Raw genomic sequence first — 23,651 nt, forward strand, 5'->3', positions numbered from 1 at the left:
CCAAAACAAATTGAGACACGTTGCCTAGGATGCTGTTTGGTTTGATTATTTATTTTATTTTTTTTTTATTTTTTATTTTTTTTTTTTCTGATGATTCATTTCTGAGTCAGGTGTCAGGGTCTAAGAAAAAGGAGGTTATATTTTTCCCGTGACTGAATGACTCTCAAGGAACCAGCTGAATTCCTGGTGCTCATTCATTTTTCTTTGTGCCTGAAGGTGTCTTTTAAGAAGAGAGCTTTGCACTGCAGTGACTCCAGCGTGCTGCCATGGAGTGCAGTGAGGTCTGGCCACAGGGTTGTGAGCACTATAGTCCTGAGCCAGATAGCTGCTAAAATCGGTGGTCACAGGGTCACGGGGTGCCAGCCACTCCTTTGGGAAGAGCTGCCAGGGTTTCCGGGTTTCTGTGCAAACTGCCTGGCTTTGTCTTACTCAGTCAGGGCTCCCCTGCAGCCCCCACGGCTCTCCTGCCACACACTGCAGCAGCACCAGAGCAATCCCAGCTGTCCACATCTGTCTGCCAAGCCCTAATCTCAGGGCACCACTTCCTTTCACTTCCATTCAGTTTAGACCCTCTGCTGTAAGACACGTTGTGAAAGGTAATCATTTATAGCAGTGTTGATGTTCTCAGGTTGTATCACAACATCTCCAGTAATTTAGGGTTAGAATCCCCACACAGCTTTGCTATTCATTTGCACTGGTCCCTTTCAGGACATCAAGTAGCTGATCTTCATGTGTCTGTACCACTTTCAATACACATGCCACATCTTGAGCAGCATGCACTAGCACCAGTTATCCCTTTATTGAATCAGATGTTGGATCAGGATCCTGTGGTCCTTTTTCCATTGATTTTATGATTTTTTTTTTATTTTTTTAATGATCCTGCTAATTTGAGTAGGAGTCTAATATAGCTCTGAATGAACTGTATACTAGGCTGGTACCCATCAATGAGGTGACTTATCCCCAGCACTGGGTTCAGCTCAGAGATAGAAATAAAGGAAACCTAGGCTGTGAAGGAGGAGATTAATATCTCATATCTTTTTCAATAAATTTGATCATGTCTCTTCTGGCTGTCATCACACTTAGGTTTCAAATTTTTAATTAAAAACTCCATAGCTGAAATTACTGTAATACAGTAAAAATGAGGACTGAATTCTGCCTATTTGTCAGTTTCCTCATATGGAGAAACAATGTCGCCTCTTTTAAATATCAAACGTGAATAAAATATGCTGGGTTTTTCTTTTTTCAATCTTAACTTTAAAAAATAGTTTCATAAAAAGCTCTCTTGAAAGCAATGATGGGACAATCTATTATTAAAAGAAACAAATCAATATTAATGCAATTTGATGGCTGAGATTTGCTTGAGTAGTATTTTATATTCATGTGTATGCTGTTAACTCTGCCTTATTAGATATGTGCAACATGGGTGAGTTAAGGTTGCTGTGGGAACCATCATTTTTTAAATTTCCTGGCTTTAACGCAGGTAAAGTAAAACCAAGCTACCTTGCATTAATATCATGTAATTTCTTTGATTGAGGAAAGAGTGTTGGAGTATTTTATTGTCTGTGTCCCTGCATTCAATTGCATGTTCAACCAAAATGAGTTTGATTCCTAGCCCCACACTAAAGACTTAGAACAGTAGAACTGGAGCTTGCTTTTGCAAAAGAAAAACAACTCCAAATGGCATCACAGTCCACAGACTTTAAGGCTTTTCCCATCATATACTGTCTTCCAGGTGCCTGTGTGTGGCCTGTGACAGTGGCATACACACCCATCCTCTCATGCAGCAGGAACCTGAGGGTAGAAATAGATTTAGGGTCTGGGATTTAGTACCTTAGGCAAGCCTTCTTCTCTGATGTGACCCTTCCAAATGCACAGGGGTACATAAGAAAAGGCTGAAATGACCAAATCATATGTAGGATAATTCCAGAAATTCTCCTAGTTCTGTCTCTCTGCCCTTCTTCTTCCTTCTTGATGTGTTCTGATACGCTAGGGACATCACAAAGTCAGTGAGATGCTGGTATGTGATTTTGCCATGCTCCTTGCAGTTCAAATATGTTTTCCTTCTACTGTGCCTACTCCTAAGCATCAGGCAGCTTGATAATGTCCACCTCTTCTTCAGAATGAGGGAAATTGCAATTACTAAATATGAGCAACTTACAGCACAAATGCCTGCAGCCACATTGGCTGTGGGCTCTTTACAGTCAGTGGAGAGATAGCCAGGATTAGAAAATGGTTTATCTGATGTTTCCACAATAGAAGGCGATGATACTCAGGCTTTGGAAGTCCATAGTAACAACCTAACTGTATGCTAGGCTAGTGTATTGCTTGGCTACTTAATCCTGGAGAGGAAAAAGCCTCTGTGAGCATAGCTGGGTTGTTCTGCTATGAATGCACTGCTTCTGGTATGAAAACTGGCTTGCAGATCTTGGCAAAGCTCTTCTTTATGCCATAGAGACATAGCCTCAGACTCATCTCTTTTGCCACGATCTGTGTTTCAGAAAGACACCTTCAGGCCAATCACTCTCATCCTTTCAGTCCAGGGAAGAAATTTCCTTGGGATGGAAGTAGTTAATAAAAGTTAAGTCTTCTAGTAAGGGGACAGAAAAAAATACCATGTGACTGAGATGGCCAATTAGACATTATGAATATTCAGAACTCTCTAATCGAATGAAAGCTCATTACAAACACCCAAACTGAAATTTGCCCATGTAAAATATTCATTGAACAATTTTGCATAAATAAATAATAAACAATAATAAATGCATAAAAGTTTGTTCATAGACCATCTATCAGCAGGGGGAAAAAAAAAGACAGAATCTGCTAAATAAATTGTATGTAATGAGCAATCTGCCCACTGCTTGTTTTGAGCTCTCCCATGGTAGGTCTGCTGTGGAGATCTGACACGAGCATCTCTCTTCTGGGAAGGATGTGAAATAGGGCTGTTTGGAATAGATAAAAACACCAAGGTACCCCGATGTTAAGGGAGCAGGGTGTCTAAGATTGGGACTTAGCTTATCACAGATGTAACAGGGTCTGAGAGTTCTGAACATGTGAGCTGAAGAAAATTACTGGATTTGAAGAAGATTCAAACCAATTTCCATTTAAGTGTAAGGGCACTTCTATTTAAGAGCTTCCTTGCATGTCCAGCCAACCAAGGTTTACAAAACCCCTCCTGGTACAAAGTGTGTGTTCAGTTTCACAAGTCACTGTAGGGTGATGCAGAAGGAGAACAAAGTTAAAACTACAGCGTTTGTGTGTGTGTGTATGATGTGCAAGGGAATGCATTTTTCTGGACACATGCAAACAGGCTGTACACAAACAGAAAAAGGTCAGAACTGTCCCAGAGCTGCATATGGAATAACTGCAAATGACTGCATATGCTTTGCCTACCTGCTTGGTTAATATTGTCAGGGAAGGGGACTGGGAGAGAAATCAAAGGGCTGCTTCAATAAAGTGTGAAAACCAAAATCCATAGTTGTTAGGACAGAGATACCAGGCAAGAGTACTCAAGCTATGATTGGAGATGGTTACGAGAGAAAAGGTTTTATGCCTCATCCAGTCTCAAATCACACTGTGTTGGGGCCCATCTGTGGAGAATCTGGCCCTTAGGAATTTGTCTGTGAGACAGCCTGACCTATTAAGTGTGAGCTGTTCCTCTGGGTAGGAACCAACATTTTGTGGTTTGTTTGCACTGACAGTAGCAGAAAAGCAACCCACTCTCCAGCTATGCCCAATAATAAGAGCCATGAATGGCACATTTGTAGGGACATGGTATTTGCCTCCTGGCAGGGGAGAAGGAGCATGAGAAGTCAGGCTGCTCCCTATTTCCATTCTGTAAAAATCATCACTTACCCATGGTAAACCTTTGAACACCCCACTTCACCCACATAATAATTACCTGACAAGTATCCCAAGTATCCACCTACACAGAAAATTACATGGCAACTTTCCTGTAACTACATGATGGTTACCTGGTCCTGTATGCTGCCAGATAATTAGAATCTGAAAGAGTTTTGTAAAGGTTAATTTATGTGAGACTGATCACACCCTTTTTTCTTACCCTGAGCTCAGGACTTCCACTTCCAAATATGAGACTTGTGCTCCTCTCTGGGTGTCACCACTTCACCCTTGGGAGGGGTTGGATGTCTCTCTAGATCAGGGTAGAGAAGGCAGCTGGGGCTGGTGGGCTTTTGTCTGTTGTCAACCCCCCTGTGCCCCATCCCCAGAAGATTAATGTGTGATGCTGTCACAACCACAGGAGTCTAATAGGAGGCTCCCTAACAGCTGTGGTCCCCAGGAGTTCAGTTTAGAGCTGCACAGGCCCCTGCAATTCTCCCTGGAAGACTAACCACAGTAACCTCCCCTCCCTGACAGAGGTAATCACTGCTCTCTGCTGACCAGACAGTATGGGGGAATTAACATCAGAAAAGAAAAGAGAAAAACAGAAACAGACTTAATCCTTATGCCTCCCTTCTCACCCACCAGTGAAATCTCACATGGGGATTTTCTATTAAAGGGGGTAATCATGTGCGTTCCAGTCTAGAGTCTGAGCATTCCTAGCTGGATTGTGCTCTGTTAGAAAGAATCTCTCCTTTTCTAGCTGGTTGCAAATCCCTACCTTGTTATCACAAGACAGTTAACTATCTAATCACACAGTTTTATTGCATGCTTAGCCCTGAAACACACCACTCTGCCAGATGCTATAGCAGACTGTATTAGGGAAATAATAACAAGGCAATTCAGAAGGCTTGTCTCATAGCTGCTGGGTAATTTAGTGACCAGGCTGTTCTGTAATTTTGTTGTCACTGTAGCTCCATGGGTTTGGCTGGGAAGAACTGTGTCAGCAAGTGCTGTTTTCTGTGACAGACTGCACGTTGTAGAGCAGCAGCACATGGGAAGAGCTGGTACATGTGACAATTAGGAGAGTCTGCCTGTTTCTGTTTCTGGTTAGTCAGGGTGGACCTGTGCAAGGTGACTCGTACTTCCTGACTGGTTCATTGGAAAAAACAAACACAAAAATGGCAGCAGAAGCTTATTCTTCTCCTTACTCTCTGAAATTGGTCTCTTCAGGGGAGGGACTCAAGATGAAAAGTGTGAGGGTAATAGAAAGTATGGGATGGGAACTGTTTATCTGGGCAGGGCAAAAATTTACCCCCTGGGGCTCTGGATGATTAACGCTTCTGCAAGTTCCAGGATTTGTTGAAAAGACAAAGACAGAGAATATATTAAACCATCTGTTTCCCTTTTGCAGAACACTGTGGGGCTGGAACAGAGATTACAAGGTGTCTCCTTGTTCATCACTCCTACCTAACCATGAGAGATGGGAGATTGAGTATTTTCAAGCGACATTTAAGGACAAGTGACATTCAGCAGAAGCCTCAGTAAATTCGTATTTATTAGCAAAGGAGGTATAGCAGTGTGGAAGAGATGTGCAAGCAAGATATTTTCATTCCATCAGTCCTTGTCTTTGTGCTCTGTGCCTCAGCATGAGCTCAGACATGGCCATCAGCTATCTCGGTCTGTCTGGACAGGGTTTAGGTTTGAAACATCCCTCTTCTCCTCTCAACCAAGACTGATTCCTTCTCTCTCAGTAGCAGCACAACACATACTAAGCCTGAGCAATACTGTAAGGCACCTGAAGGTGAGGATGGTAAATGGAGTGTTCAGGCTCAGGGGTGAGCTGGAGTCTTCAGCCAGCATGATGGTATTAGTGTGCCTCCTGGGGACCTGTGCAAATGGAATGCAGGAGAGACATTCACGTAGGAAGAACCAGGAAGCAAAATGTGTTTATGACAACGTGACAGCAAACCTGAATTTGTGAGAGGATGCGTGCATGTGGTGGTATACAAGGGTGTGGGACTGGACAGCTGTGTGGGGAAGTAGGTGTAAGTGATGCAGGCATGGAATGTAAATTTGATCCTGTGCAGGGACACAGAGGCTGTACAAATCCTGTGTTTCTCCCCTGGAGCCCAGGAGTTAATCTAAAAAGGCCTATACTTATGGGAGCTGGGGCAAATGCAGGTAAGTGGGTACCCACCCACTGCAGCCTGGTCCTGCATGAGACGGAGGTAGCATTGAGAAAAGATGTGGGTGCTGCTAAGGGCTCATCAATCCCAGTGACTCCTGAGGGTTTGTTTTTTTCCATCTCTGAGGTTTAGCAACAGGGAAGGAGGGGGGCATTGTTCTGGAGACTGTTGTTCATCAAGGACTGTTCCATTGCACAGTGCAAAGGAACACAAAGCAGCCATACATGTGAGGTGCATATTGAAAACAAAACCAATGGCATCAGCTGGGACCTTTGACCAAAGAGACTGTTAGGAAGAATTTTATTCAGGCAGGTAGATGGGAATGGCTTTATTAAAGATGTGAAGAGGGCTTGAGCTGCCTGGGTAAATCCATTTCACTGAGAACTGAGGTCGATGGCATAACTCCCCCTCACTCTCCTGTGATTCATGAGGGAAAGCTGAGCTCTAATGCCTTTTATGAAAGATGGTGGTTGTTTGCTTAAAAAGAGTTATGTGGGCCTGTTCTGGCCTCTCTGATATCTCATCTTCTTGTAGGATGTGCACTGGACAGCCTCCTCTCATGGGCTAAGGCTTTTTTTCCTCTCATACAAGCTGATTGGTCAAACCTAGGAGCAAAAAATGCCAACCCACTTTTACAGAGGTCACCAGCCCAGGAAGCAGCACACAGCAGTCAGCAGAGGCTCAGGCCACAGGGTGAGCAGAAGGCAGAAAAAAAACAAACCACAGGGGGATATGTTCAAAGTGACTACAAATACAAGGAACCATTCCCTCAGCTTTATGAGCAGCCCTGAAAGAAGAATCTGCTTTGCAGGACCTAATCTTCTCCTAAGATTACTATAAGGGCTATTGCTTAGGTGCATTTTTACCTCTCCATTTTCACTTTTTTTTTTTTTTCATCTGGACAAGAGAAAGTAAAGGCATCAGAGCAGAGCTCCAATGTTGTCCAGGTGTCAGATGAGGAGTATGTGTGTTCAAAGGGGCTTGGATCTTGAAGGTACGTACTGTATGCACTGGGAAGAATGGAGATAGCAAGAGGAAAGCTCCCACTTTTCACAAAGGACATTAACTGCCTGATTGTTATGTATAAACTAGAGGAGAGGTACAAGAATGAAGGGGTGGCAATTAGGAGGCTGTTTGGCATTTGAGAGATGAAGGTTCAATTTCCTGCTGTCAGATACAGCCTGTGGAATGTGGGATAGGTCATTTAGTCCTCTCTACTGCCCAAGTTCACCACTGAGATACAACAATGGCACCTGCCTTACAGGAGCATTAAGAATGCAAATAACTCTACCACAAGGCACTGAGATATCACAGAAACGACACAAGAAAACACAAGTACCTAAAATGTAATATGTCTATAACTCACTGCATCAGTGTCAGGTCTAGCTACTAAAGTGTGGGCACTTAAACAGGAGCTGTTTCTTGCTCAGTGCTTTGACAGTGCCTAGCAAATTACAGACTGTTCTCTGTTGGTTCCTCAGTGTTACCACATTCTTAAATAATCATTCACTGAAATTCCTCTGGTAAAAGTGAATGAGCTTGGATTTCTCTACTCCTGCTGCCAGGACACAGTTCAGACTACTTTGTGAAGTGCCCCTTAGGGGGGCAATGGAGCACAAATTCTATGCACGCACATGCACAGAGTTAAGGAATTGACACTTTTTTATTGTGAGACTGCTGCTTGAAGCTGAAATGAGGTGGTATGTCACCATGCCACTTTTTTATTGTGGAGATAACTATGCTCTTACTTTTGGAGGAAACAGCTCTGTTCAGAGAGCTCTGATGATCTCAGCAAGTGCTGCCACTACTGCTGAGTTTCTGCAATCACCCACTGATTTAGGCGATGTTTCTTTGCTGGAAAACACAGTACAACCTATCAGCTGGTTGGCCCCATCTTGCTTCTGGTGACACCTTCTGCATCATGACTCCCAGTGAGCTCAGCAAGAGAGGGGATGCCTGATGGGCAAGTCAGTGGAAAGTCGTCTTCTGGACAGGAGCAGCTGCTTCATCACAGCAACGTGGGCACAGCTGGGGAAGAATTGCAGCTCTCTGCATGTTTCAAGGCCATGTGGTGTTCTCTCAGGATTTAGGAGGCTGCTGGAGTCATGGAGAAATAAGAACATGTAGTGTTCTCTCAGCCTGTCCCCTGCTCCCTCCACCTGTGTCCCCTGTGCTTTCTTAGAGTGGTGCTGCCACTTGTATGCACGTATTTTGAACCTCCTGCCCCTTTCCCTTTGAAGTCCTGCATCACAGGACCAATCTGTCACATAAATGTGGATCCAATATGAGGTGATACAGAGATCTGTCTTCATATCCAAAATGAGAATAGGTACACTCATAAAAACATTGTGCCATCATCATTGTACCCTCTGGTCTATGTTTGGGATGAGCAAGCTGTGACAATGCCTCAAGGTAGGAACTGGTTGTGCTGCTGGATGGTAAGGATAGAGAATTTTAAATCCCTGTTAGCATGCAGAGATCTGATAGGGAAAGTTTGGGAAGAATAAGATGAATTTCCCCGGTCCTTTTATCACACCAACAGTCACTTCTGTAAGTTTTTGTTTTATTCATATCTTGAAAATTCTCACATGAGAGTAGCACAGAAAGCAAAGAGTTTCAATATTTGCTCTACTTCTCCGAGGAAACAGTGAGTTCCACATGCTAGTAGGTATGCACACTATGATGCACATGTGCAATTAATGCAACAACATTGAGTTGCTTCCTCATTTCTTCTGTTTCGGGTCATTGGACAGCTGCATGTGATGCGTGCTTCAGGTGCTAGAGGTAGTCCTCGTTTTTAAGTGGAAATGGCAAAGCACAAATAGCATGTCCCTAGCAGCTTAGCAATAGAGAGGGACAGTATTCCCTTCTCAGATATCAGAGCATTTAAAACTGCTTCCCTGTTACGCACCTGCAGTCAGAAATAGACCTCTGTGTCTGTCTTCTTCTCCCGAGCTCTCCCTCCTCTCCTCTTTATAGCTGTAATAGCTTCAGTGGGTTTTGAATTCAAGCTTTCATTATCCCATGACCAAACCTCTGCAGATAGCATGGAGAATTGGTTTCCATGCCTGAGGGGCTGGCTTTCGGCGAGCACGCTGATGCATTGTGTTGAGGGAGGAAATAGCCCAGACTAAAACTAACTTGGGGGTATCAGCTGACTCCAGGGTTTCTGGGGAGGAGGCAAGGAGGGCTGGTGGCAGCCCTGATTAGTTTTCCTGCTGGGTTTGAAACTGGTTTGTGGATTAAGAATTTACTGGGAACTATATGTCCTGGGCTTTGTGCAAATCAAACTACAAGCTAGGCCAGCTTCAGGATTACTGGTGAGCTGAATAAATTGTATTTCAGTGGCTGCAAGTGGGCACATAATTCTAAATGTTTGGTGCACAGTTGTTGGGAACAGCAGTAATAAAGCACACCAGCAAGAAGAGGAAAGATTTTGGAGGGAAACTGGATGGCACTTTGTGAATTCAGGCTGCTGCATCCAGCTGTGTCACACACACACTCGACTCAGAGGGACATGTAGCCCTGCCTGGTGAGCAAGGCAGCACACACGTGCTCCCTGTGTCTCTCCAGGAAGCTTTCCCTGCATCATTGCTCTGCAAGGTTGCAGGGTCCTCACTGACCTCTGCTGTGCTTTGTGGTGGGTTGGTGCTGGGGAGAGCATCCTGGAGATCACGCAGGGCACCGCCTGGATGGATCAGCAAAGCTTTTTCCCACGGATTGCCTTGCCGTAGAACCAGTCTGTATCCATGACAGGTTTACTCTACTATCAAGCCCGCAGGAGACGTGTGTGACCACTTAGACTATAAATCTACTCTTTTAATACATTTATTCCTCAGCTAGTCATTTCTCTCCTGTGATGTTTCTCATCTCTTTTCTGTGCTGTTCTGCTTCGAAGCTGCCATTAGTCCTGACTTTCCCCCTCCTCTCCCTCCCCATTTCTTTCTTTCTCCCTGTTTTTCTGCTATGTCAACAGAGTTGCCTGAGTGGTTAATCACCATGCTGGAATTTTGGTCCTTCCACAGGGTGTGCACATTGCTTTTCCTTTCCTCCTTACCTCCCACCTCATTCTGAGAAACTTGTGTAGGTATAAAAGGGAACACTAACACTAGACAGAAGCATTTTAAATCTATTTATAATCCAGATTTGCTGCAGCCCCCTTTTTGTTTCCCTTTCAGTAATGAAATATGTGTCCATTTCTCTTTTCTATCAGCTTGTCATATTCTGCATCTTATTGAGCTCTTATGAGCAAGGTGAAATGCCCTCATGCTGGCCAGCAGGGAGCAAGGAAAAGAATGCTGTATTTATGGCTGGGGACCAGGGAGGTGTCAGGAAGAATCCACCACAGTTCAAGTACAGGAGATGCTGGTACCTTTACATTGATAACAACTTGTAATATATTTTTTTCCTAGAATCAAAAAAGAGGCTGTAGTGATGGTTTGGAGCTCTAGAGAAAATACTTAAGCCTAGTGGCCTGTAACCTCTTCTGCCTCTTCAAAAATTTCTGATTTCACCTATCCTCGAGATGTTGGAGTCTCTATGTGGCAAGAGAGCAGAGATAACTTGCTGCTTAGGGTTTGCACATTTAATCCAGAGAATAAGAGACTTAACTTGCTATAAACATTGTGTGTGTGTGTGTGTGTGTGTGTGTGTGTGTGTGTGTGTACAGGTGGCCCACAGTGGGTTCATACACAGGTGCACACACCATGGACACAGAAATAATACACACATGTGCAATGTGGGGACAAATCACTTAAGGGGAATTACCTGGTCCTAATGGGAGACACAGAGATAAGATGAAGAACAAAGCATGTCTCCTGTTCCTGCTAGTGGAGCCAATATCAGCTAGGGAGAGAAGGGAGGTGGCAGCCACATGTTGTCAATGATGGTGAAACAGATTTCCTTGAAATCAGAGCTCTGCTGGGGCTAAATCAGCCTCAGCCCACTGCAGAATCCCTGCTGCACCATGATCTCCTCAATGCAGGACCCACTGCATAAATCCACCATCTGTCCTGCTGCAATGTGTGTTTTTAACAGCATCAGGTTCCACTGTGAATTTGTAGCCTTGGCATGCCTTGCTAGTTGTTGTTTCCCTTTCAGATAACATAGCAAAGAGATATTTCCTCCATGTTCTCTGTTTGGCCTTGGTTTGGATCTGGCATCCACACCATGTGGAAAGGAATGAGGGGAGGAGTAATTTTTGAGTTTCACTGCTGCTTTTTTTTTTTTTTTCAGCAAGTGCTGGGGGATTGCCATACCTGGATCACTGTGTTCAGGAGTGAGTTACTGGTCTAATAACACTCTCTTTGGCATTGGCCAGAGGATGCTATTTCAGTAAAGCAGAGAATGGCAGTCATTGTACACAGGGAAAGCTGTAAATTGCATCATTGCTTGAAGGAAGAGCAGTGAGACCTCCAGGCTGAGCTGGCAGAACAGCATTTTGCAGGAGCCTATGGCTTTTAGCAGCAACCCTCAGCTTTTGACTTAATGGGCCACAGGGCAGATTGTATGCAGAAGAACATGATTCTGGGATCATGGAGCCAGACTTGGTAAGCATGTCCTTCTGGGCTCCAAAAACCTGCTTTGCAAGTTTTAGTTTCTCTCTCACGAAATATCCTGTAACTCTTTTCCTGTAATCTTTGGGAAGCAAAAATAAGAGTCATATACATTGCACAAAGAATGGGAAAAGAAATATTTTTTTATATGACCCAGACATCTTCCCCCACATTGAAATGTCTTGTATGCAAAGTCTACTGTGTTTTATCATTCAAGCTGGGCAAAACTGCACTTCTACCTTTCAAAATAAGATATGGCTGTCACATCTAGCCAGCCTGGCTGGATATATTTAGCAGATATAGACAGCTTAAATTCTGCCTAAAATCTTGTATTTCTCCATAGCTGGCTCAAAACTTTAAAACTTCATATCTGGAAGTGGTTAGCAAAGGCATCTAGGTAGAACTGAGTGTGTTCAAACTTGGCATCTCGTCACTGAATTTTGGATCTTAGGACCAATTCAGGGACAGGTCTAAATCTTGGCTATCCCCACATACCTGACCAAAGTAACTGGGAAATGGAAGGTTAGCCTAAGAGAAAGAAGTTTTTTCTGCCCTTGTGTTTGTTTGGAGGATATTCTGAAAGCAAGGAGTTACTAAAACATTGTTAACAGGGACAACTCTTTCTTTTTAAATGTCTGGAAACCACATACTGCCTAGGGATCACTACCATAAATTCATTATATTCAGCCTCTCAGATAGTCTTTCTCATTAGCAGATCTCAGGGCTCAGCTGCAAATGTAATGCCCACATCTGCAAAAAGCTAAGCAGCCCATCTGTATTTACAAGCTGGTATCTGAACTTTTATCTCTGTTGTATAGCCTTGATATAGTTTCTAGGTGGTTCCATGCCAGACTGCTGAAGCTGTGTCCAGGCATCCTGAGTTCATACATTTATAAGCTTCTTTTGGCCTGCATAGGCAATTTGCCTCATATATTTGTCCTGCCATTGCCCTGTGTGGTGTACTTTCTATTCTTCCTGCAGAAATTGAGCCTTATGCTTTGATTGCTGCAAGTCCTGGAACCAGTCCTCACTGTTCCACCTTTTACCAGAACTCTGGCTTTGAAGGGAGGGGGAATTTACAGATCTCTCCATCAGGGACCTACATCACTTAAAGCAAAGTTATACACAACTCTAAACATTCAAAAATCCCAGAAACTCTTTCCCTTTACCAGCACTGCTGTATAATTCATTACATACTGCAAAATAACACATGCTCCACTACCTTTCCCTGCTGGCATCCAAGGGCACTGTGATCCTGTGCCCATCACAGAAGTTGTGCAGCCTTTCTGTTCTCACAGAAAGCTTTCCTCTCCGAATGTCCAGGGAAACACACTTGCTTTTATAATTGGTCATCTCTGCAGTATGTCCCCATTGCTGCCTCACCAATTTCTATCTTGCATTGCTTTAGTGCTCCATTTGAGAGGACATCATCAAAATTTAACAGGCTTTATTTTTTTTTGTTATCATTGCCACCTTCTGCGAATTTTAGCTCAACTTAGATACAGAAAAACCCAAAACCAAACAAAGCAGAGAAGGTTTCAGAGCCTCTCATTAAAACAAAGCTTGAAGTTTCTACTAATACTCAAGCTCCCAGTATCAAACAGAGTTCACAAGCTTCACACAGACAAATTATCCATATGTTTGATGCAACTGGCATGTATAAACCTCATCTTTTCTGCTGGCACGTCTATTACTTGATCTGTATTGCAAATATTGCTTGGAACTCCCAGAAACAGACGAGTGTATGCACACTGGGTGCAAATGCAAATAGCATCCCTTTGAGAGATGACCACCAAGCTGCCTGTGGTCATGGAAACCACTTCTGTCTTCCCTCCCCTTGCAGCACAGTGGGAATGGAACAGTTTGTTCTCTCAGTAGCTGTCTTGTGCACGATCCGAGGGCTCCTGTGAAGCTGAATGTGCCTCGCCTTTGTGCTCCACTGTGCTTCCAGTGGAAGGCCACATCCAGTTAACAGTCTTCCCCACACCCCACCCATGCCCCTTCAAAGAGAAAATTAGATCAAAGTTTTATCAGTTCACTGTGTTTGGGAGTAACACATGCCAGGATTAATAGTTCTCAATTTTTCAGAAATATTAAAATTTGCTCTCAATTGTCAGGACAATAAATCTTTTACCCTGCAAGTTCTTGCTCTGAGGACGACCGAGCGATTACTGACCCCAATTACACAATTAAATCTTTGAAATAATACTGTTTGATATTAAACAATTACATTTCTCATAAGAAAATATCACCATTCTCTTGCCAGCTAAGAGGGTATTAATAATGCATCTACACAGATTCCATTGTGTGTTAATAAAGAATGTCTACAAAACCTTCTAGGATGTTCATACTGCATGTACCCACAAAGCTCTATAGGATGCTAAGACCATAGAAAATTCAAATAGTGAATCCAGAGCACAGCAGTGGTATTCCCTGTCCACTCTAGTCTCCAAGGTAGAATAATATAGTTGAAAGACTAGGAAAAAATATCAGATTTGAGCAGCTGGAGCAGCCAGATGGTTGAGAGATTGATTCGAGGGACAAGGGAAACAGCAGTGCTTGGCTTGGTTGAGGTCTAAGATGTGTGAGTTGTGGCTATTAAAAGTTGTGTTTGACACCCACCAAGAACCAGAGGTTTTTGGCACTGACCTCAGTCAGTGGATTGGAGGGTGTGAGGATTTAAAGAGGACACATGGATCAAATGGAAACATGGAAGGTGTTGGTATGCTGAGATAGAAAGTGGCATGAAACCCTCAATCAACCTGCAAAACACAGGTATGCCAGGTTGTTTCCATCCCTGGATGTAATAAATAAAAGCTATAAAACTGCACTGAGAAATGTGCAATTTTAAGGAAAGGAAAAGGAAAGATGGGAACTGCCTGGGAGAACTTAGATACTGAGAGCTGAAATATGTGAAGTCCTGAAAAGATTAAGTAGGAATCTCACAGTTAGCAATAGTTAAAACCAGTCTGGATTAGTCTGGTCTAGGAAAAAACACTGAAGGAATTGATATGGTCCTGGCTCCACTGGTGCTGGACTAGGTGACAGAAATTGTCACTTCTGTCTGTACTATCCCTGATTATGTCATGACTGCACATGCTTACAAACCCTTGTAAGAGCGTATGCTGGCTAAGAGCATCCACAGAATTGTCACAGCAATATTTACTTTCCAGCTGCTCTGGAATGCTGAAATATGTGAGTCTTCATTGCTGAACTTGATTTAAAAATAAGCAACTCCTGCTGCATGTTGTCAGATGACAGTGATGTTTCTCCATAGTTCCCCGCCACAAGTCAATAATTCAAAACTACCAAGTGGAGGCTACTTAGTAATTATTCAAAGATGCCTTTTACTATTCACACTGGTTTTTGAGCACTGCAAGCAGAGAGACTTCCCTCTTCATTGCCAAACAATATATTTTGTTTCATTGAAGGAAAGATCCCATGTGGAGAAGGCAAGCTTCCCCAGTTATCTCGGAGTGGGGGTCATCCATGTGAGTGAGCCTGGCTGTAGGGCACTTTCTGTGCCTCAGGTTCTTATGTGGCACCACAGGTTGGAGCAATCAGTGACTGGCTCTGCATGCCCAGCAGTGATGGTCACTCTTTCTGGTTGGATGGTGAATATCTCAGTGCCCTGTGCTCGCTGGACACTTCTGAGACAGGCTGGCAAAGGCAGTGCACAAAGACAATGTATTTAGTATGCAGCACAGTTTGCATGATTGAGTGACTTAGGGAGAACATAACCCCTGACCAGGAGAGTTGGAAAAGCAAAACAAACCAGAAAAAAAAAATACCCCAAAACTAAACAAATGTTCAGTCAGGTCTCCCAGGAACAGACTGGGGCACTGTGTAACAAAAGAACTATTTGCCTCAAGTATAAAACACTCCTTTTGTGGTCTCTTCTGTGTGTATTGTAGTGAATATATTGACTGGCAGGAATGTTCATGGGAACAGTGAATTTTATGTAAATATTAGAGACTATTTGCAGGAAGCAAAATTTGAACTCATAAAAAGTAATATTCTCTATGGAAGCCTGATCCTAAAGGTTAGTCAGAAAACAGAAACATCCAATGGGATTTACTGCATATATTTAACAAAAGCATATCTAACCGAGCTTTGATTTTGAATATCGACTATCCAGGGACAGTTTGTGGACAAACAATATGCTGAGAATTATTTACTGAGACAAGTCAGCAAATAATTGCAAATGACAAATAAATTTGAGAAAATTACAAACTGCTTATGGACAATTCATGAACAGAAGCAAGGCAAAATTAATCAGATAAATTATTCACAATGAATGAATCTCTCAGCTCTAATTAAAACTCTGTAGCATATTAATAATACATGCCCAGAGAACCACAAACAGAATCATATAACCGAAAGGATCCATCTGTGTCTGCATCACAAACCTTCCCATCCTATAAAAGGGTGTTGCTGTATCTTTCTTGCTGTAACATTCTCAGCTCCTTTTTGTGTTTGCATGGTTTGGTTCTGGTTGCAGCTGATAGAAACCCCCTCTGCACACAGTGTATGTGCTTAGTGTGGCATGTATCTTCACTGATGCTTGTGGTGTATGGAATCATTCCTTCCCAGTTTTTTTGTTACTGCTTTTCCAGCCCTAGACGAATTCCCACAGAATATGCAAAGTATTACCTGAGCTTATCTGAAGCTGTTAAGGCTTTTCTTTCATGAATGTTGCAAATGATTCTTTTCTAAGATAAAGGTACAAGCAAAGACCTAGGGGTTTCATCCTGAAAATGCTCAGGAGTGGAATCCATGCTGGCTCTCCCAGCCTGAGGCTCCCCCCACAGCTCTGCCAGTGCTCCCCCTCCTGCCCCTTGTACTGCAGCTGGGGACCCTCTGTACATAACTTTTCCATAACCTGGTGTGTGCTGCCTGCTTGGAGGAAGCCTTATCCTAAAGATGAGTATTTCAAGGAGCTTGGTCACTGTGTGTAGCAGGAGGCCCTTAATGCCATGGGCATTAAGCAGAAGCTGATGACAGTGGGCTGGGCTGGGAGCTGAGTGCCTGAACATCAGTAGTGCTGCATGTTTAAAAATTCCAGCAAATGAAGGAAATTGGCTCTCTCCTCGTCTGCCACCTGTATAATTAAGCTCTGCTTTTAATATAACCGTTTCTTTGTACTCTCAGGAACCCCCCAAACCCATTCCCCCCACTCTGATTCCCTGCTTGACAGACAAGATCTAGTCAATCAGAAAATTGTTTAATACTTTTTGCTTTTATTCCCAAGAGATATCCTGGCCATTCATCAGCCCCGTTTCTACCAGCCACCCCCACCCCTCGTGTCTTTTATCTGCTTAAAACCAATCACTCTTCCCCTCTTCTTTTTTTCACTTCACAAAAGGAATCAGAATTTAATAAGAGCAGGCTGCAAAATATCAGCATTAATCCCCCTGTCCTCATGGGGCTGGCGCCATGAGTCCCTGGGTCCCCTTATCGGCACCAAACTGTATTTCACCAGTTAGAGCCCTTCTGATAGCATAAATACCTGCCATGCAGGTGTCTCCAGCTGACAAGATAACACATTATCAATCATACATCCCAAATTTATGCAAAAAGCACATCTTCCCTCTGTTTATTTCATCTCAAGGAGGATGGAGAGCTCGGGAAGAGAGGGGCAAAAAAATTAAATTTTTCTTTTCTCGTACACTTGAAGAGCCAAATGACACATCTCCTGCATATACAAAGCAAAGGCCTTTCTCTCCTGTAATTCGCTTATTAGAGGTTGTGCGATGGTGTTGTTGCAGAAAAATGGGTAGGGAGTAATTGACTGTGGAATCCCATTAAGCTTTGTCATAATGCACAGTCCCAGAGTGGGTACTGCAGAAACACCTCCATCAAAATTACCTGTCGGAGGGAATGGTGGGGGGATGATTACACTGATGAGGAGGACAAAAGAGCCTGCTCTTCACTGGCCACCTGAGCTGCTTGTTTCACTCATACACAAGGGCAGGGACGTGGCCTTATCTCTGGAAACTGCAGGGCTGGCTCAGCCCTAAATCCTCCTGTGCAAGTAATAAGGGATATTTTCCAAGAGGAGCTGTGTAGAGGACTGGGCAGAGACACTTGGCTTTGGCAGTGGTGAATTTTCATTTCATCACGTGAGGCTGATGGCAGTGGGCTATGCCACCATCCGAGGGGGCTACCAGAGTCCTTCATGGAGGCAGCTTAGGGGAGCCCTCTGTGTCAGCAACTGGCATTCCTCCTGGGGAAACCCTCCAGAGACTATTGATTGCTGAGGCTCACTGGAGCTGCAGGCTGAGGAGGATTTGCTTTCAGTTGTGTCTTCTGATGCAATTCCCCACCATCAAAATGGGAGGAAGAGTATGGGTTATACATGAAATAGCTGTCTTTACTCCTTGCTGTGGGGCAGAGTAGGGCTGGGACTGATCCCAGTGAAGGGGGTGCAGCAGAGACATACAAGTGCATGGAGGATCACAAGTTTCCTAAAGCTTCAGTTATATTATCTGAACTCCATAAGGTTAAACTGGTGCAGCCCCCAGGTCTGTAATAGCTATTGCTATAAAGACACCTTTACCCAGTGCAGCTTGTTCTGCTCAGAAAATTAAGCTTTAATGGTAAAAGGACCTAATACAGGTCTCACAGTTTTTCTGATTGAAATGTCCAGTTAAGATTTCACTAACTCAAATAGTCAGACCTGTTCACAGATTGAGTTGACCAGCTTGACCTACACACTGAAGTCTGATCTCAGTGGTAGCTGTCATATACAGAGGATAAACCCTGCATAAAAAAAAAAAAATAATGGAAGAGGGGTACTTCATAAGCAGAGGAATGGTGATGCAGTGCCTTTTCCATTCCTGGGAGGTGGCATTTTCTCTGCTTCACAGCACCTTTGGTTCACATACTGGCTGATGATGTGCAGGGAGGGAAATAAGCAGCAAGAGCAAATGACCTCAGAAACAAAAAAGAACTTGGTTCCCATTGCAAGTGCCCTTATTAGGATGGAAGAAGGTAAGTAAAAAAAAAAAAAAAAAAAAAAAGGCAGAAAGTACAAGGCAGAACAATGCCTAGAAAAGATGTCTTCAGCTGTTTCCACACCAGCTTCAGCTGCTCCTAAAAGGCATCGGGTTTCCTAATACATATATTTAACCCTATTGTCACAAGTGTTTTCTCTGCCTTTATAAAGGCACTTTAAAAAAAAAAAATACAGGTGTATCACACTGCAATATTTATCTTGGTCTCTAATCTGTGCTTGATTTGTAATGTGCTTGGAACAGGGGTTGTATCTTTGGTCTTTGTGTGTGTAATACTTATCCTAGTGAATTTCTGTTCTGCAAATACAGCTCCCATGTGCTGGCTCTGTACAAAAAAATAGAGATAATAATAAATCACAGTCAGATCTGATTCTGGGAAGACCAGTTGTGGAGGAGAGGGAAAGAACAGTGGTTGTTAAACCCAAGTCCTAGACATTCCTGTACGCTCTTTAACTTGTCACCTTCTGTCTGTGCCTGCCCTTGCTACTTGTTAAAAAGTGAAATGACTCCTCTAGGATGAAGGCTTGTTCTGCTGGTGCTGAAGACCCCAGCATTTAAGCTCTGGGGACAGGTGTGGTATCTGCCATCACTCACAGAGCCTGGAAATCAAAATGCTTGCACCTGTTATATCAGTGAGAGTGGCTGTCTCACCCTGACAAAGGACTACCTTGACTGGTGGACTAGCTATAATGAATTACTATCTGAGCCAGTGTCCCTTTCCTCCCTCATCAAGGGTAATTAGCATTCTGTACCATGTGGGTGCCTCAAGCCTCAAGAGTCCTCACCTCTGCACTGAGGTGCTACAGGGAGATCAGCCCTATCCTCAGACCCTCCAATTTTCCAAGTTGCAACTGATGTCACTTGCCAGACCTCTACCTCTTTTTTTTTGTCCTTGGGACCTGTTCATGAAGACACCTGTCTTATTAGATTAGGACAGTTCCCTGTGGGGACATGGGGATGTATGGATCATGTCTACCGCAGTTTCCATCCCCAGACTATGACACATCATCGATCAGCGACTTTCTGCTCTTGCCTCTCCTCTCTCAGTCATTAATGACCTTGATGGACACCTTCTGCTGTAAAAGTATATTGAACTGCCATGTTTTTACAGCACTGAAAAACATGCTTGTGATGCCATCTGAAACTCCCTGTTTCTTCTCCAGCATTGAAATTTTTGCTATATCCACAGTGAGAGGGAGCATTAGCATGAATGAACATGATGGAGAGCTATAAAGTTTTTATTATCACAGTTTTAGGCTGTTCATCTTATGAGTGGCAAACTAACTCCTTGGGAGGGAAGTGCTTTGGGAAGCACTCTCTGAGCAGTTTGGGGAGGAATCCCAGTGGGGACAGAAGAGAGGAAGGACAAGAGAATTTGTGTTGTCCATAAAAGTAGAATAAAGGCAGTTTGCCATAATCCACCCTCAGCTACACTCAGGTAGTGTGAAATTGTTGTCTTGAATGGTCTGCCCTGGTATAATAGAAAACAATATTTATCCTCTTCTACATGCTGGTTTGTGATTGAGTAATGTGATTAATGAAAAGGTGCCTGCACAATACCCACCCAGCACAGCTGCCATGGCACACGTAGATGTTCTGTACGTGTGCCAAATGTATAAGCACTTTTCTTGTATTTACTTCTCTTGGCCCTCCTCCCCCTTTTATAAAAAGCAGTTTCTGTCCATCTTTCTCTGGTCTTTGGATTGCGACTTTTAGATGGGTCTGGATAAGTCTGTGGGGGCGGGGGTGGGGGGGGTTGTTCTGTCACTTATTGCTAGGGCACTGCAGAGCTCTCTGAATTTAAATTTATGTGTTCCGGCTTTTATTGCTGGGCCGCTTGGCTCCTTTGAATTATCTCAGTCTTCAAATGAATTTTATAGTCCATTGGGGGCTGTCCATGCTTGTTAAGGTGATATTTCCATCTCCAGTGTGCTGTGGAATCCCATCCGCCACGCAGTGATCGCTTCTACCCGCCAGCTGCCTATTGCTTCTTCAGGAATCATCTCTGCTCCTTGGAGGCTCATGCAGTTATGGGATTGGTTGTGTGGGGGGTTCTGGAAGAAGAGCCGATTCACAGTGCACAATGGACATTACTTTTGCTCAGGAAAGAGGTGAAATAGATGCTGTTGCAATGTTGTGCCAGCTGTCAGGGTGGTGTTTTGGTGTGCAGAATCAACAAGGTATGGCTTTTGGGTACTTCAAGGGTTTCAAGGGCATCCCCCAGCAAAAGGGGATTATCAAGCAGAGGTCATCCCATGGGAGGTGACTACAGAAATGGCAGTGATCTGGGCATATGCAGGACCACAGCTGCAGGAACTAGAGATTCTACTTCAATCTAGTGTTTTGCTGCCAGTGCCAAGCCCTTTCATCTGGGCCTGACAAGGCAAAAGGGTGTTTGACTTTCTGTAAGGTTCCTCACAACACACTAGAGGCTTGGCTGTGGTGTAGACTCCAATTTTGTGCAGAGCTGTTTCCTGTGCTTTTGTGACAAGGACACCAGCTTGGTGCTCTGTTATGGTGCAGAAAAAAACTGAGACCACATCTAGACTTTTCCTTGCTTGGTTCCTCTTCCTTCTGATACCACCTTTTGCTCTTCATTAAACTGACCTCTCTTCCAGGCAGGCTTCTCATTTTGTGGGTGGCAGTCTCTTTACTGAAGCTGTCAAAGTCTGGGGGACATTTTTGAAAGAATTTCCTATGCCCTGCATCAGATCTCATATTGCAGCAGATCTGCATGGTGGCAGAAGTGGGAGAGGATACAAGGATTTTATCACTCTGCAGTAATGAATGTTCAGGACTTAATACGGTGCTGCAGTGTGAGGAGTAGTCCAAGGACACACCTAACAGCTTGCACTCCTTGCAGGGATCACAACACTCCCTTTCCAGCTCTGTGTCTTGAAGTCCAGCATCATCTTCCATTGGATAATGTTCTCAGGCACAGGGTATGCTTCCTGGCATGTCCTGCATAGGGCCAGGAGTTGGACTCAATGATCCTGATGTGCCACTTCCATCTCAGGATATTCTATAATTCTATTCTGTGCCAGTGTTCCTCATAGGAGCTCTACAGACGCACTTCACATTGTTGCTTAGACACTCCAAACTAGATTTCTGTCTGAACCTCTCACCTGGTTTGTGTGGGACCACTACCAAAAAACCCTTTGTGACCTTTGCTGGTTTGGCTGCTCAGCAGCCTCAGCACTTCTTCAGTCCTGGGGGCCCAGAGCTAGAGAGATCAGCTCTGTTTCTGTGTGATACTGTTTGCTCTTCAGATTATCTGGGGTTCTTACACTTTTTTCCCTGATCCCCTTAGCAGAGCTCTTGTAGGAATAAACCACTGAAAGAAAACTTACCAGTTTCTTTTTCCTGTGCAAAGAGCTCCTGATGGAATTTCTCCATTAGTCTCTGCAGGATTTAATGTGATGTTGTTTCCTCTCTCCATTCCTCTTTTGTAAACTACTGATCTATGATGTATTGCGGCTGTTTCCACAATACATTTCCCTAATCCTGTTGTCAGCCTAATTGGTTTTCTGTTTAAATCCTGGATCTTGCAGATTACTATGTGTGGCCACTTTGCAGGATCCAAGCCCCAAATTTTCATTCTCCGCTGTCATTAGCTGTGTTAGAGCCTTTGTTAATCCCTCTCCAGCTACGTATCTTCATAGAGCAATCTAACTGTTTTGTATTAACCTGGCATACCTCTTTCAGCAGGTTTGTGCTGTGCTCCTATGTCACCCTTGTGGCAGCCATTGTGTCTCTCCTACTGAGTGTAAATAAAAGCAAATTATAAATAAAATAAAGCTTAGAGCTATTCACTTCCTTATTTTCCTCCCCTTGTGTCCCTCCAAAGAAAATTAGATTCCTGTAAGGAGTTATCATGTCCATCATTTAACTAAACTGTACGTATCTAGCATTTTTAATCTTCCTTCGTAAATCAATCCCTCCAGGTCCTTATCTCGTTCAGCGGGTCTGGAAATTAAAAAATAAAATAGAGCTCACAATAAGAAGAAGTCTGGAACGTCTTTTGAGGTGAGGGTGAGGAGCAAGGGAGGGACTGAGTGGTAGCAAATAATTCTTGCTGGTTTATAACCCCTTCCATCTAAGGACCTCAATGTACTTTGCGAACAGGAGAGAATTAAGGGTCACCATGTCCCCCATGAAGCTGGGAAGTCTTGTCACAAATCTGTGCCAGTCAGAACTGGTCTTTTTGAAGCATGTGCAGGTGTTGAAGTTGCTCAGCCACTGCAGGAATAAAAGTTATTTCTTCCTGCTGCAGGAAATGAGCATCTACCTACTTCAATTGGAAGTAGAGAGGAGAGTTCATATTAGGAGTAGATGGCCTTTGAAGGAGATGAAAAATTCTGACCCCTTTTAGTAAAGGTAACTGGATTAAATATGAATGCATTATAAATACTCAGTATTTTAGAGGCAGGAATACTCGGACATGGAAAGACAAAGTGATATGTCCAGCTCATGCAGCCAACTAAAGACAGGCAGAGGGAATCTTCATCACTTGCTTTGACTGAAGAGCAGTTCTTTCTGCAAGTAGCAGCAAGTTTTCTCCACTTGTGGCCAGCAGCATGAAATTTGGGCAGTACAGTTAGGGATTCAATTAAATGGCTTTATCAGAAACTGCAGATTTGCTTAGAGGCACCAAGGGAACAGTCTTTCTCAGGAGATTTCCACTGCTTCCTGCTTTAAGGAAGATTGCTTTCAAGGAAGACGAGAGCAGTTGTCTTTCTGGTGGTATCTTGACATTCCACACTGAGTGCCCCCAGTTCCAGGAAGGAACACTGGCCTGGCCTGAGATGAGATTGCAGAAGGTACCAGCTTTTTTTTTTTGACAGATTTTTCTTAATTTCTTAATGTAGGCCTGTATTTGTTCTTCTCTTACCCTTACTACTTCAACCCATCCCCAGTACTTATCGCTCAGATTCATCCCTTCCCTCTGTCCTGATTCTCCTTAACTGCTTGTTCAGATTAGGAAACATCCTTTCAGCCTCTCTCTCATCCTCATTAAATCTTCTTTTTATTTTTTTTCCTTTATCTTCATCTCC

At 43.6% G+C, this 23,651-nt stretch overlaps 1 protein-coding gene and 1 long non-coding RNA gene across 3 annotated transcripts in view; both read left to right on the forward strand.

The window, feature by feature from the left end:
- LOC147654352 (uncharacterized) overlaps positions 1–5,438 on the forward strand; it is a 55,270-nt gene extending 49,832 nt beyond the window's left edge. Inside the window, exon 2 of the long non-coding RNA XR_015284985.1 lies at positions 5,252–5,438. This is a non-coding gene — a long non-coding RNA (uncharacterized LOC147654352). The remainder of the gene's footprint in view (positions 1–5,251) is intronic.
- Positions 1–23,651, forward strand: part of LSAMP (limbic system associated membrane protein) — a 977,049-nt gene that overhangs the window by 580,943 nt on the left and 372,455 nt on the right. The gene's annotated exons all lie outside the window — the stretch shown is intronic.

Source organism: Cyanistes caeruleus, chromosome 3 (assembly GCF_971803275.1).
Source record: "Cyanistes caeruleus chromosome 3, bCyaCae1.hap1.1, whole genome shotgun sequence".
In the NCBI taxonomy this organism is placed as follows: Eukaryota; Metazoa; Chordata; class Aves; order Passeriformes; family Paridae; genus Cyanistes; species Cyanistes caeruleus.